Source organism: Nanorana parkeri, unplaced genomic scaffold (assembly GCF_000935625.1).
Source record: "Nanorana parkeri isolate BGI_ZX_2015 unplaced genomic scaffold, ASM93562v1 scaffold20, whole genome shotgun sequence".
NCBI lineage: Eukaryota > Metazoa > Chordata > Amphibia > Anura > Dicroglossidae > Nanorana > Nanorana parkeri.
In genome coordinates, this window is record NW_017306288.1 from 160113 (window position 1) to 175132 (window position 15020).

The 15020-nt window shown below is 43.8% G+C and overlaps 1 protein-coding gene across 2 annotated transcripts in view; it reads right to left on the reverse strand.

Annotated features, from left to right (window-relative positions):
• The window catches only part of HIF1A (hypoxia inducible factor 1 alpha subunit), a 52494-nt gene that overhangs the window by 21718 nt on the left and 15756 nt on the right, over positions 1-15020 (reverse strand). The gene's annotated exons all lie outside the window — the stretch shown is intronic.

Sequence of the window (15020 nt, forward strand, 5' to 3'; positions counted from 1 at the left end):
CAACAATAGGGTAATATTTCTGGCACATCTACATTCACCTCACGGGCATTGTTGATTATTTTTTTGGAGAATTGTACACCTTCCAAGGAACACAACTGGTTACCTGACCTATCAAACCTACCTTTACATGTCTGCTCCGGGGCCCAGGATAATTCCAAAGAACTCTTGTGCAAGTGTGACACTTTCCACAAGAATCCCAAGCCGGGCCAGACTTCTTCCACAGCATCCTATTGGTCCATTACGATGACAGAAGGCTTTACTGGCCAACAGGGAACATTTGCATATAAGAGAGCTGGGGGATTTGGAACCTGGGTCTCCACAACAAATATGAAACTTATGTTCGGATACCTGTTTTTTTACACAGGGGCCAGTTGCCTAGTCCCTGGCTTTCAATGATTGCAGGTTTGTTTTTGGCTTGTTGGAGCGTTCTCACATGTTGATTATTGAACAGGTAGATGTTGCCCTCTGTACAAAGCTGGCTTGCTGCCTAATCTTTCTGCACAACAGCCCTTTTGTTCTCCCATTACTCAGTACAAGCCTACGGACAGAGCTCTGCTGACAGACGTCCTAGTCAAAATAGCCTAATAGTTTGCTGTAAACATTAAAAATTGTTACAAGAAAAACAAACTACACAACAACTGGACAAATATCAACTGTGGCCCCATTCACACCTAAACATGTGCATATGCACACAAAAAAAAAAAAAAAAAAAAGAGTATTTTTTTGCACATTGGGTGCGTTTCTTCTGCAACTTGTAAGACAGGAGCAGACTTGTGCAATCTCTGCCCTATAGACTTAAATAGGAGCACCGAGCGGGTTTTTTCCAGGCGTTCCCGTTTACATCTTTTAGGCAAAAAAAAAAAACCCACACAAATTTTGCCCCAAAAGAAGCTCATTTTAAAGCTTCACATGAGTGGCTACAAGCAACAGAACACTCCGATGTGAACAGGGGCCTTGAAAACAATGGGAGTCTCCTTGTTGAGCGTTGTCGGGCTTAGGGAAAGGAGCTGCAAAATGCATGAATGGGAACCAACATTCACAGGGTTATTCACATAAGGGTGAAGAGTTTGGAGAAGGCAGGAGAAGTGACCAATCTTCTAGGACAACATAGCTGAAGTGGAAAGCGAGGTGAATTGGAGGATTTTTCCAAACCAGCTATGTTGTCCTAGATTGTTCACTTCTCCTGTCTTCTCCAAACTCTTCACCCTTTTGTTAATATCGCCCGGTTAGTTTTCACTTAGAGGCAGAACCTGCAAAAACCTGCAGAACCCACTGCAAGTCAATACAATTGTGTCCAAAATGACTGAAGCAAACATTACACTACGTAGAATTCTCCCAATTTAAACTGAAAAAGCTAATTTATTTGGTACAATATCTAATATCTTTCTTTTTTCTCCAGAGATCAACCACTAAGTACATACAGAACGAAGCTGATTTATAGATTTCAGAATGTTTACACCAATTGTGAAGATACATTTCAATTATCGAAAGGTGAAAAGAAAACCCCACGCCTGTAGCTTAAAGTGATATTAAAGCCAATTTTTTTTTTTCATTTCTCCTTTAAGAAGACCCTCCTTTGCTGGAGGCTGTTGCTTTTTTTTCTTTAAAACTTAATTCCTCGTTTTTTTGTGGGTCCCCGCCATGCTCATCCCCCCCGCCCCCTGCACGGATGTCACCATCGTTCTAAAATGGAGTCACCCATGCATGCTCGTGCCCACAGCGCCGGTGTGCATCCATAGACACACACACAGCCCTGTGGCCGGACACGTCCCTTCCCTCTTTGATTGATGGCAGAAGGAGCCTATGGCCTTCAGTAAACCAGAGGTGGAAGAGTACGATGAAGACATCTACAAATGGTGTGGCTATGTATTAGGCCTCATTCACACTGGGCTAACTCAGGGCGTCCACGCCTGTGACGGGGCAATTTCCGGGAAGGACAGGCGCTGCGTGTAGCAGCCTGTTCTTCCCTATGGATAGACATGGCCATATGCACACCCGAACTGCACACATACATGCAGGTTCGGACTCAAACAGGATAAATGCTGTCTGAGCACGGACACCCGGACGTGCAGTTCAGGTGTGCGTATGGCAGCATATGGCCATGTCCTCCCATAGGGAAGAAAGGCTAACACACAGCCCCTGTCCTTCCCGGGAACAACCTGACATCGGCATGCACGCCGCACATACATGTACGCCCTGCGTTAGTCCAGTGTTGGGTAATAGTGCTTGCAGCATCTTTGCAGATGATTGCACTACAGGCGGTAAGGCGAGGCGGTGCCATTTACTTCAATGCATCGCCATGACCCCTCCGAACCCTGAATGCAGGAAGCCAGCTGGAATGCGATACAGTGCGTTCCAGAGGCTGATCGCTGTGGACCGCACAGTTGGTGTGAATCGGCCCCAGGTTCTCTACCTCCTATAACATGCAAGTTTTTGCGAATTGTTTTTATCAATAAACAAAGCATTTTATTGTGCAGGATCAATGCATGTCTTCTCTCGTATCATCTTCCACATAAAATGTATGCAATCTTTTCAATTATAGGGCGCATAAATTGCAACTTGTCACAGAGATTCTTCCATTTTCTGACACACACATCCCATTCCATAGAAACATGCACTGCGATATATTGTTTACCTGGCACTTTGGTATACATTTTGCAAACTGTACTAGTGATACCACCAATAATTTAGTCGGGTCAATTTACTGCGTAAACATTCTCAAATCTTTTCGTGCACAATATCAACTGACTTTCCTGGAAAGGAACTGTATTTGCCTCGAGTCCCCTGTGTAGTTCATCTATTATCACTTTCCAGTCACTAAAGCAAGAACCACTCAGAGCCCAAAAAATGATGCGTGCTGACGTAAGGAGAAGAAACAAGCCAAAATGATGCGTGCTGCCCCCACCTCCTCCCCACATCTAGTATTGTTAAAGCGTGAATTGTTCAGCTTACTGGAATTTCCTCTAAGTTGAAAAGGGGTATTAGACAATCTAAGATACAATACATCGAAACTAGTTCGGAAAAAGAAAAAAAGAAAAAAAACAGGTTCTAACTAGTTGAAGATTGCAAACACAAAATATCCATATACGCCAAAGTAAACAGATTCAGATGAGATTAGAAGCAGCCGAAATTCAGAGGCACCTCTCCTTCGTCCCGTCCCCCATCACTGATCACCCACAGGAACAAAGGCAAGAAGCCTTGTGTAAGCAAGAGGTTTGCTTTGGGTTGAGCTTTCAAAGAACTAAATATTATCTCCTAAACCCCCACACCATGTGACTGTGCTTGGGGCTGGCGACTGGCTGTACAGGTAACCCATCAGTACAAAGGTCAAGATCTGTGCTGTGTCCTTCGCCGAAAAACCCCCTTAAATGTATTGTTCCGGAGGGGGCTGGGGAGTTCTGTTTACTAGGGATGCACCAATACCGTTTTTTCGGTATCAAGTGCGAGTACTGATATTTTGTCGGTGCTAGCCGATACCGAAAGTCCCATTAAGGAAGCCAGGCGGCGTGTAATGACTCGCCACCTGGCTTCCTGATTAGGGAAGCAGTCTCCATGCTCCCTCGCCACCAGGTGACGAGGGAGCACGGAGCCAGCTTTCTGGCCAATCAGGAAGCCAGGCGCCATATAATGGCGCGTCGCCCGGCTTCCTGATTGGTCGAGAAGCTGGCCAATCAGGAAGTCTGGCAACGCGTCATTACACAGCGCCCAGCTACCTGATTGGCCCGAAAGCTGCCTCCATGAACCCGATTGGAAAGGAAGCAGGCTCCATGCTCCCTCGTCACAAGTGTAGAGCCCGGTGTATAATTCTGCTACAAAAACAACTAGAGATGTAAGAAATATATTCAATTATTAGATGAGATGTAGAAATGGGAACATATGACACGTAGTGGATATTTCTCAAATGTAACTGCAAAAGTGCACTTTAAATTGTGGAATCTACACTCGGCACCATTGAAAACAGAGGTTAAGCAGCTCTATGTGTATCACAATGTTCCTGCAAAGGGCTTTACTGCCTCAGGCTGAGCAAGAAATAGGTCAGAGTTTATGAGGCATTTTCTTCTAAATCTACCAGAAGATATCAAAAGAACGATCACGTTGCAGGCGGTGACCAAATAAAAAAAAAGAGTCACAAACTTCCATACGTTGACTTGCCAGGACATTTCATAAGGGACTCTGCATGTGAGCCACACAAGACACAAATGTGAACTATAAAGCAGAAAATGCAGCAGCCATTGATGATTGCATCTTTATAATGTATGAATCCAGCCACAAAGAATTCAGAAGCCAAGGAATATGCGCCTCTGTTAAAGCTGGGGATGCACCAAAATTTTGGCCGAAATTGCGGTGCATCCCTGGTTTCTCTCCTCCTCGCTGGGCGCTGCTGTGTCCCCTCTAACACAAAGCAGTGTCTAGCGAGGAGGAGAGAAACCTTAAAGGAGACAGAGCGGGGTGAGGAGGAGGAGGACGCTGTCAGTATGTCACAGGAGGCCGAGCTCGCCAACCGCACCGCTCTGCTCGGCCTCCTGCGACAGGCACATCAGGATGGAGAGCGGTATGGAGAGGAGAAAGCCGTTGCAGGAGGTGGAGCCGCAGTGTGGGGGAGGAGTCAGCAGTGTCAAAAGAGACCACGCTCTCTTTCCCACACCGCCTCCTGTAACAGGCGAAGGAGTCTGGCTGGAGAGCAGTTACAAGCACTCAAGGATCAGCTGATCGCTGACTGTTTGCAAATAATTGAGGCCATAGTATGTTTATTAGGAATGAACAGGAAGTGATCTACATCACTTCCTGTTCATTCACGATTGTGGACATAGCATACTATATCCACAGTTTTTGAGTGGACAGGAGCACTCGGTATAGAAGCTTCCTGTTCATTCAGTGCTGGGGCTGCAGAAAAAGAGATTTGAGGACTCTACGTCTCCAATCTCTTTTTCTATTTCAATAAGGGACATACTAAAAATAAAATAATTTTTTTTTTAAAAAGGAAAAAAAAAATTGTTTAGAAATTGGTTTTAAAAAGGTTAGAAAACTATTTTCGGTCTGAAAATTCAATTTCGGTGCACCTCTAGTGGCTTTTTTTTGGGTACATCTTCCAGAGTTCAGTTCTTACTATATCCCAGGATTTCTTGTAGCGTTAAAATATAACCTTTCACCTCTGTCCATTGTTCAGCTGCCATTACATGCCCAGACAGTATGAACACTACTTTGTGTACATTCAGCTTTCCTGCATCTGCGCTCCTGAAAACAATGGGTGAGAAGAGAGACTTTCCATCACAAACGAAGCAGGAGCCATAAATGATCATTTCTATACTACAGAACTCCTGGAAGCCCCAACGATCACAAACTAATAGTGTCCCCATTAGAAGACTTTCCACAGCAGGGGCACAAGCAGCAATAAAATGCCAGGGTTGATAATATTATATAGGATTTATATAGCGTCGACAATTTGCGCAGCGCTTTACAACATAAGGAAGACATTACAATTACAATTCAAGACAAGATGGTAAGGAGGGCCCTGCCCCTGAGGGCTTACAATCTAAAAGGATATCTCATCAACATTCAAAAGTGTGGTCTTTAGATTCACTTTAAAACTTTGTGGCACCTTACATTTACAGCTAAAATGACCAACTTATCAAGTCGCAAAACATCAAAATTAAAATGAAATAGACTTCAGCAGGAAATGCTTCTAATTTTTACACCAATTGTCATCATCATACCTCGATTTCAGGCCTGGTGCAGACCTGAGCGATCCTGGATCGCACAATCCTGCACAATTGCAGGCAGCGCAATCGCCGAAAAAAGGTACAGGTACCTTTTTTTGTGATGCACGACGCACGGCTATTTTAGTGTTCGGATGCACGGGCGGAATCGCGGCAGGAACCGCACAATCCGCCAGACGACTGGGGTGCCAGTAGAAAATATGGCACCCACAGCGCAATTGTCTGTGATGGGCAACTCCGTGAACGCGCGGCAATCGTGCACTACACCGCGCAGTGACAGATAGCCTACATGTGCACCGGCCCTCAGAGGCAAAACAATTGCAGGACAGTTCAAAGAAACGTCATGATTGCCATTTTCCTAGTAATCTATATTAAAAGCCAGCTTGAGATATATTTTTTTTTTTGACCTGTGTGAAAGTTTGTGAACTTAATTTTCCTACATAATGGCTCTTAAAAAGTGATCATTTTCATCTTAAAATAAAAAGCGTTTTTTGGATGCATCTTCCTGTTTTTCACACACACAGGCTAAACTGCACATTAAAAGTAAGAAAACGTATTGAAGACCAGAAACACCACAAATGTACTGCGTGCAGAGGATGTATAGAGCAAAAAGAAGCAAGTCACACTATATAGCGGTGAAAAGATATAAAAAAATTATAATGCAAATACTAGGAAGCAATGTGATCAGAGCACATTTTCCTTTATAAAATTGTATGACTGGGCATAATGATAAATAAAAAATAGCATATTATGTAATCAGAAATAAATGCACTTCATGTGGGGTTTTTTATTTTAATCAATCTGCCAGAAATCCAGTGATTTGAATTCCTGTAGTGAGCTGACAACACAGTACATCTGCTGTATTGAAATCTTAACAAGTGTTGTCAGCCCTGCCCAGTTCTTCCCTGCTGGACTTGAGAACACCATCCTCTTAGGTTATGGAGATGTGAGGGTGGTTTTCTGTAGTCCCGAGGAGGAGACCACAGGCAGGGCTGACAATGCTGCTTAGGATTTCATTACAGCAAAGGCCGCATTGACAGCTCATTGGCCAGAAAGCTAGGGAGCTGCTAATCAACAGGTAATTACTGTAGTGTTTTTAAAGAGACTAAATAGGGGGAAATGTGCATGTATTGCAGAGATGTATAAATTAGTTTTATTTTATTTGGCCCAGATATATACTTCGACCCAGATATATACTTCGACTAGGTAAACTTAATTACACATCTGGCTTTGAAATTAAATGTGTATTTAGGCTTTAAATATCTATACAGGAGTCAAATGGCCCAATTCCACAAGCAAGTGCCAACACAAGTTGTTTATATGTGCAACATGTAACACCCTACTGATAATTGTTGAAGTTGTTAAAAGGAGAACTATGGGGCTAGGGCTTTTCCCCATAGTTCTCCTTAGGGTAACGGGAGGACACAAATTAGCGTCCTCCTGTCACCCTAAGCTCAGTATACCGCGAGCTAAAGCTCGCGGTATACTGAGACACCACAGCTGAAGCGGATCTCGACAATTATGTCTGGATCCGCCCAGCTGCGTCACTGACAGCTGGCTCTGCCTATCTAGAGGCAAAGCCAGCTGTACCCGCCCCTCCCCTGTCCATTCCGCCAGTCAGCGCTGGAGGATCAGAGCGGGGAGGGGGGAATCCAGCCCCTCCCCTGTCACGGCAGAGAGCCGTGACAGGATCGAGAGGTGAGCGAACGCCGGTATGTGTTCGCTCACTTTCCGATCTACTGAGCCGACCTGTGACAGTCTCATTGTTACAGGTCGGCTAGAACTATTAGGTGAGTGAAAAGCACTCGCCTCATAGTTCTCCTTTAAGTCATTTCTGCCTTAAAAGGACATCACGCCATTCACTACTGACTTGGTGTATTGTGTATCAGTTGGCCGAAATTCAAGGTTTTTTTTTAAGGGTTTTGTGAATGGAAAGACTACAAAGTCCCATCTGCTACTATGGCAGAGAGACTTGCAGACCACAATGGAGAACAAGTGTGGAAAGTCACTGCACTTGTTCATTTATACCTCTCCCCGTTCCTTGCCTTGGAATGCACAGGGGCTGGGAGAAAGTCTACAGGAGCCAGAGCATTGCATCTGTAATCCACTGAACGCAGTTGCAAGGCTTTGCAGTAGGAATGCACCAATACTGCTACTAGTATCGGTGCCGATGCCGAGTATTTCGGTGAGTACTTGTACCCGCCCAAATGCTCCGATGACTAGCCTGATACTTCCGGTATCAGGTATCAGGAAGCTGCGCAGCACGTCATTACATGCTGAGGGGAGCATGGAGCCGGCTTCCCGGCCAATCAGGAAGCCGGGCGCCACGTCATTACACAGCGCCTGGCTTCCCGATTGACCAGAAAGCCGGCTCCATGCTTTCTCGTCACCTATTGATGAGAAACATGGGGACGGCTTCCCTGCTAATCAGGAAGCCTGAATGGCACTTCCGGTACTCGGTTTTGGCGAGTAACGGGAAAAAATATCGGTACTCGTACTCAATACCGAAATACCGGTATCGGTGCATCCCTACTTTGCAGAATCAAATGCAAAAAAACATTAATAAAAGAAATTCAGAATTTTTAATTGTGTGCATTTTTTTTTTTTTTTTTTGCAAAAGCTGGACTACACCTTTACCCTGTCCTGGGAATCTTCAATGTGACGCCGCACGGCCTTTGACTATAAATAAGTTTGGCCTGCATGCTTTCCCGTAGTCTGTAACTTTAGGTAAGGTGTTTATATAAATAGTGTGTGTAGTTTTCCCTTAAAATGTATTCTATGCAGTTCTCCGAGTTTTTAGCGCAAGGAAAACAAAGTTATAACAACAAGTCACACATTAGCAGTCATATTACTGGGACAAGGATAAGAGAAACGTCAAACAGTAAGCAGCCCCGGTCATTAACGTCAGCTGTCCGATAACAAAACACAAGAACAACTGAGCTGCTAATCTGCGAGGACATAACCACAGGCATTTCATACACGATAAACTGCTTCTGAGGAAAACATCATAAAAACCATACAAGGCATCCCAGATGAAAGGAGAGATTCAGCCAAGACACATCGAGCTATGTGCACATTTCATATATGAGCCCCCCAAAAGTCCCTGGAGAGGTGTATCTGATCCTAGAACTTATTTCCATTCTAGTTGTAAATATTTCACTGTAACCAATGTTGGCCTAAATCACACAGCGTGTTCCGATTGGTGCTATCCAAAACTCACACATACAAAAAATGGTCAAGGATCACTAGGTGCTTTTATGGTACTGACCCAAAGCAAGAATTTAGATCAAGACTGAAAATCAGAACTCATTTGCACACTATTTCAGGTCGGTGAATAAGAAAACACCAAACACAATGGGCCATCGTAGCAGCCAGGAAGACCTCTCATTATCAGAATGAGAGGCCGGCAATTCATGCTTTTTAAACCCAAGTTCCCTGGAAAGAGACCCTGTCTCCAGACCATTACAAAAAACAATCTTCCCATAAGATATGTGCGCACTGAATGTATTATGTGCATTTAATTTGCATGCAAAAGTCTCCGTTGTGTAGACATCTAAAACCCGAGACTTCTGCTGGGTGCCGCCATCTTGGATGTGATGTCAGCAGCAACATTTTTTTGTACTCTTCCTGCAATGTTTTTAAGTTGGTGAGCAGGGAAAAACAAGCTAATCTTTTCTTGGAATGTAAATGAAGAGAATCTGTCACTTTGCCTATTCACCAGCTGTGCTCCCATGTGGCTTTGTTCACCTAGCGGAGCCCTGAATTGGAGCTTCCACAGCGTTTATGACCTTCTTCCTTCCCCCATGTGAAGTGAGGACCTGAATGGGCAAAGTGACTGATTCTTCAAGATACTGGCAAACACTCAGTACACTGGAAAGTGCATGAGACTCAGTTCAGCTAAGAGATTTTCCAGCTGGCAGGATTTCCTAAAGTGGAACTCCGGGTAAAGCACATGCATCACACGGCCAATACACCCAATCTAGTAATAGAAAGCTACAAAAAGCTAAGAATTAAAAATATTGGAGTCACCTGACTGGCTATGCCAGGAGTCAGGTCACCAATGCTCCCTAAAAATTACATCTGGCGCCTAACTTTTGAGGTTCTCTCTAGCTGCTGTAAACGGAGCTGGCTCCTGGATTAGACAGACTGGCTCCTGTATTCCATATTCATTTGTCCACCCCTGGGCACTGTGGCATAAGCCTAAATCAGGCCGGACAGAGTTACAAATTACAATGTTTACTTCCTACTTCCAAGACATGCTGGATTAGCAGATTAATTGGCTGCTGTTTAAATTGGCCTGAGTAAGTGTACACATACACATGAGATGGGGACGTTAGATAGTAGCAGAGACTGATTTGAATATGTAAATTGTAATATAAAAAGTCTATATACACCAGTAATAAATAAAGAATCCCATCGCCTCTAAAGCGGCTTACAAGGCAATGTCTGTGCCACACGTACTTTAGGGACAATTTGGGTAAAAGCCAATTAACCTAGCAGTAGGTTTTTAGACTATGGGAGGTATCCCATATAACAAGAACATGCAAACACCATGCAGATGTAGGCCTGATGAAACCTGTGATTAGCCAGAAAGCCGGCTCTATGCTTACTCATTACCTAGTGACGAGAAGCATCGGGACTTCACACGCTGCCCGTCTTCCCTGCTAATCAGGAAGCCAGGTTGCGAGTCATTACACGCCGCCTGGCTTCCTGAATGGGACTTCCCGTACTTGGTATTCGGTATGGGCGAGTACCGGAAAGAAAATACAGGACTCGTACTTGATAGCGGTATCGGTGCATCCCTATACTAGGATCCAGCATTGTAACCTACCAAGCAGGCCTTGCCCATGTTATTTCATAGTTCCCAGGAGCGCCTAAACCTTGTCGTGCAAACACCGATTCCCTACATGGAAGGCATTGCTTTCCTGTGTTCTCAAATGTCTCACCTGTAAGACCACCAAGCACAATGATAAACCAATCAGAAAGTGCAGGAGATGGAAGTGGGCACAGCCAAATATATTACATAAATATGTATTATGGGCTAGCAGAGAAGAACCTACACTAGGGAAGTCTCATCACTGCCCGGCGGCACAATACGCTGCAGGATCCCACCACATATTACAGGCAATTCAGATGGCATAATCTCATTTTTTTTAAAGATCTTCTTGCCTGCTAAAAATAAAAAAATTATATATCTGCTTCATAAACTGTATGACTTCATAACTTATGTCGCAATTCCACTTCATACAGTGTTGTATACTAGCAAATGAATACTGCATTCCATATCAGAGAACCAAGGCAGGCACAGTTTGCATGCACCTTCTGTAACTTTTATTTTTTACAACAGAGAATTACCCAGCTCACATTTAACCACAGTAGTACAGAAGGTTATTGTCCTATAAATATGAAAAAAACAAAAAGATAAAATACAGGATGTACTGTATAGAATATAAATCTATAAACAAAGGGCAATGAGGATCTGCACAGGTACAATGAATATCTTGAAAGCTGGCCAAACACTACTGGTCTTGCAGTAGAAGGCAACAAGGTTTAAAAAGAAGTAGGGCTGCAGCTAACTATTATTTTCATAATCGATTAGTTAGCCGATTATTAAGTTCGAGAAGCTGTGGGTGCACATCAGAGGAAGCTGCTTTTTCAGCACGTTCTGCAAAGGAACTTATTTTAGACTGGAACTAAACATGAGGGCCTCATGAACTGGTGACCTCTGCGTACAGCAGGAGATATGTATGGGAATGATAGGTCACAACCAAGACACAACATAGTCAATACCACGTCGCTCCACAACAAGTGGCAACAAATGAAAGGAATTTATTCCCATCAATGAAGGGAAAATCATCTTATAAAAGAGCAACTAATATTTTTTTTTTAGTTTTGGATAGAGTGGAGAGAAATTAGAACATCTTTCAGGTTTTTTTATTAGTTTGTGTCTCCGAGGATTCGCTCTCTGTCTTGGTGACTATTATCACTGAAAAAAAGTGGAAGAAAATCCCAAACTTTGGGTTGTCGCCAAAACAGGAATAGATGAAAAATCTTCCAATAGACAACCAGTGATTTCCTCTCACTTCCTGTTGTGGCGATCAGACAGGAAGTGAAGACAATCAGGAATCCGGACGCTGAGTAAAGACAAGGCACCCTGCTCTCTGATTGGGCGGGAAGCCGGATTCACGCTCCCTCATCATGAGGTGATGAGGGAGCATGAAGCCGTCTTCCCAACCAATCAGAATCCTGGGCGCCGCATCATTACATGGCGCCTGGCTCCCTGATTGGCCAGCCTCCTGGTTTCCTGATAACAGAAGTATCGGGCTAGGCATCGGAGCATTTCGGTGAGTACGAGGACTCGCCCAAATACTAGTATTGGTGCATCCCTAATATACTCATTTAATTTTTCCCATGCTTTTTAAAAATGGAAGTACAATCCAAACATACCAACACTACATATTTGTGTGTGAGCTTTATCATAGAAACATCTCTAACTCACAGCAAAATTATTTTGTTTAAATGTTTGCAGAGCACTTTCATGCATTTCCTGTTACTTTTAAATATTAGAGACCGCAGTATTGCTTCAAGCTTGCAAAATAATTTCCCAAAGTGCAATGAAACGGTACAGGGTTTGTCTTGTACAACATTTATACAAGGTGATATAATTACTTTACAGTCCTTGTAAACCAGTCTTACCAAAAAACTGACCTTTTAAAAAAGGAGAATTATGAGGCAAGTGATTTTCACTCAGCCTTATAATCTGAGCCGACCAGGTGCACAGTACGCAAATATGTTTAGCCCGACTTAAGGCCTCGGTATGATCCTACATTTCACAAGGCAGTGTGGGTAAGGCCACCAATGCACCTGCATTGCATTGTGGGAAATGTGCCCAAATCTCAAAATGGAGCAAAATCTATTAGTCCACACTGTGCGTGCCCCTAGACTGGAGTTTCCAGGGGATGCTGGAGCAGACTTCAAAAAAGTTAAAGAACTCCAAGAAACCGTTCACCCTTCTCGTGCGGCTACTCCCACACTTCAAGGGTTTCAGTGCTTGTTTTTGTCTAGATGTTAAAAAAGGTTATACTCATCAGAAGCTCCAAGGTGGCCGGCTGTCACAATGCTCCCTCCAGCCCACATCCTCCTCCGCTGCAGCATTGGAGTTTTCCTTAGCGTCCTCACATCTATACACTGTGTATAGAACGTGATGATTCATGGGTTCTTAGACTGCTGCAGAGGAGGGGGAGAGAGGCTCCAGGGTCTTAATCTAAAAACAAGCCAGCTCAGAGCATCAGGTGAGTATGACTTTTTTTTTTTAACCTAGACAAAAATGAGCAGTTAACCCTTGCACTGCAGGGGTTTTCCCACTGCAAGGATTAATACATATTTTTCCTGAAGTTCTTTTAAGAGTATGTACAATACCTGCTACTGCTGAACTATATTCTCATGGTATTTCCCAAAGACAAGATCACTGTAAAGCCTATTCCGGGATGAGTGGGGGGGGACCGCCTGTGTTTAAATGCCTGTTTTGATCTAGGGTACAGGTAAAGCAGTTTTACTTACCTGATCCCAGCTCCTCCTGCAGGTGGCATTGCATGCAATCTACTTTGGGTTCACGATGGTGGTGTGGGGGTAGAGAATCATTTTTTTTTTAACCCATCGAGCGGCTTTCCTTTGACAGGAATGCTTAAGAGGCCGGTTTAGAATAAGACAGCATCTGGAGCCTACTGCTGAAAAATCAATCTGTGGAGCAGTAAATGTGGGAACTGAAATTGCAGACTTGCTTGGTGAAAGTAACGGGGCTTACACATCCCGTTTCACTACCTCTAAAGTCCATGAACTAGGACAAGAAGGCGACCAGTAAACTCAGAACTCCTAACCTCATACTAGCTGCACGAAAAACACTCCGTGATGGAAGGATGACCGTAGTAGTCCAACAAAAGCTCCTGTACCCACTGATGGGTTGAAAACAACTTTGTAAATAAAGAACAAGACTAAAAAACAAAACTTAAAGCGGACCTTTCCCTCCCGGCCCCCCTTCACTAAAAATCACATCAGCATGCAGCTCTGCAAGCCGATATGAAATCGCCTTACATTCATTAAACATATTTTTCTTTTACTTCGTTATTGTTTTTCCGCTTCCTGGTCCTCTTGGCCATTAGTGATGTAATATGTGCCCAAGTGATGCATCCTGGGAAGGTTACATCAGCAGAGCATTGCTGGGAAATCTGAAATCTCACGAGATCTCAGGGAAAGGCATTTTCCTCCCCTGAAATTATGTGCTTGGTCACATGTCCTAGTCACGTGTGTCAGAGTTCTTGAAAGCAAAGGGATATATATTAATCTACCCTTAGTAAAAATGGCCACTGTGAGAAGAATGCAAAAAAAAAAGCATGCAAATATCTAGAAGAATGGGTTTGTAGATTGTCATTACTGAACATTTCTAACAGTGTCTTTGCTGCCATTTCAAAGATAAAGTTCCTCTGGCAGATGTCCTCAAACCATTCTGTGCATTGACAGACCAGAAGAATGAGACAGGAACAGGGTTATTCACAAAAGGGTGAAGAGTTTGGAGAAGGCAGGAGAAGTAAACAATCTAGGACAACATAGATGATTTGGGAAAATTCTCCAATTCAATTCACTTTCCAGTTCAGTGATGTTGTCCTAGATCAGGAGTGCCCATTAGGTAGATCGTGATCTACCAGTAGCTCTGGTAGATCACAAAGTGTGTGAATGGCGGCCCCTTTATTCCATTTTGGTATATTTATTTAGCTGTGCACACATGATTACCTATTAGCCCGAGTCTGCTGAGCCAAGCTCACCGACACCTTTCTGGTGGATACTGGTGGTTGAAGTGCTATGTATTACATCAAAGAATATTACTTTACACAGCCTGTTGCAAAATACAGCAAGGTGAGCCTGGAGAGAGCCAGCCAGGAAAGAGAGAGAGCGAGGAGAGCCAGCCAGGAAAGGGAGAGAGCGAGGAGAGCCAGCCAGGGGAGAGCCAGCCAGGGGAGAGCCAGCCAGGGGAGAGCCAGCCAGGGGAGAGCCAGCCAGGGAGGTTTTTTTTTCATGGGTAGATCTAATGTAGCTCGTCATTTGAAAAGTAAATCTCACACAAAAAAATGTGGGCACCCCTGTCCTAGATTGTTCACTTCTCCTGCCTTCTCCAAACTCTTCACCCTTTTGTGAAAAATCCTGTAAATCAGTTTATTCAGACTAATCACAGCATAGCAGTAAATGGACAGCAGAAAACCGGCAGAAGTAGCTTCTACCAATGAGAAAATGGTACAATGTAAAACTTTT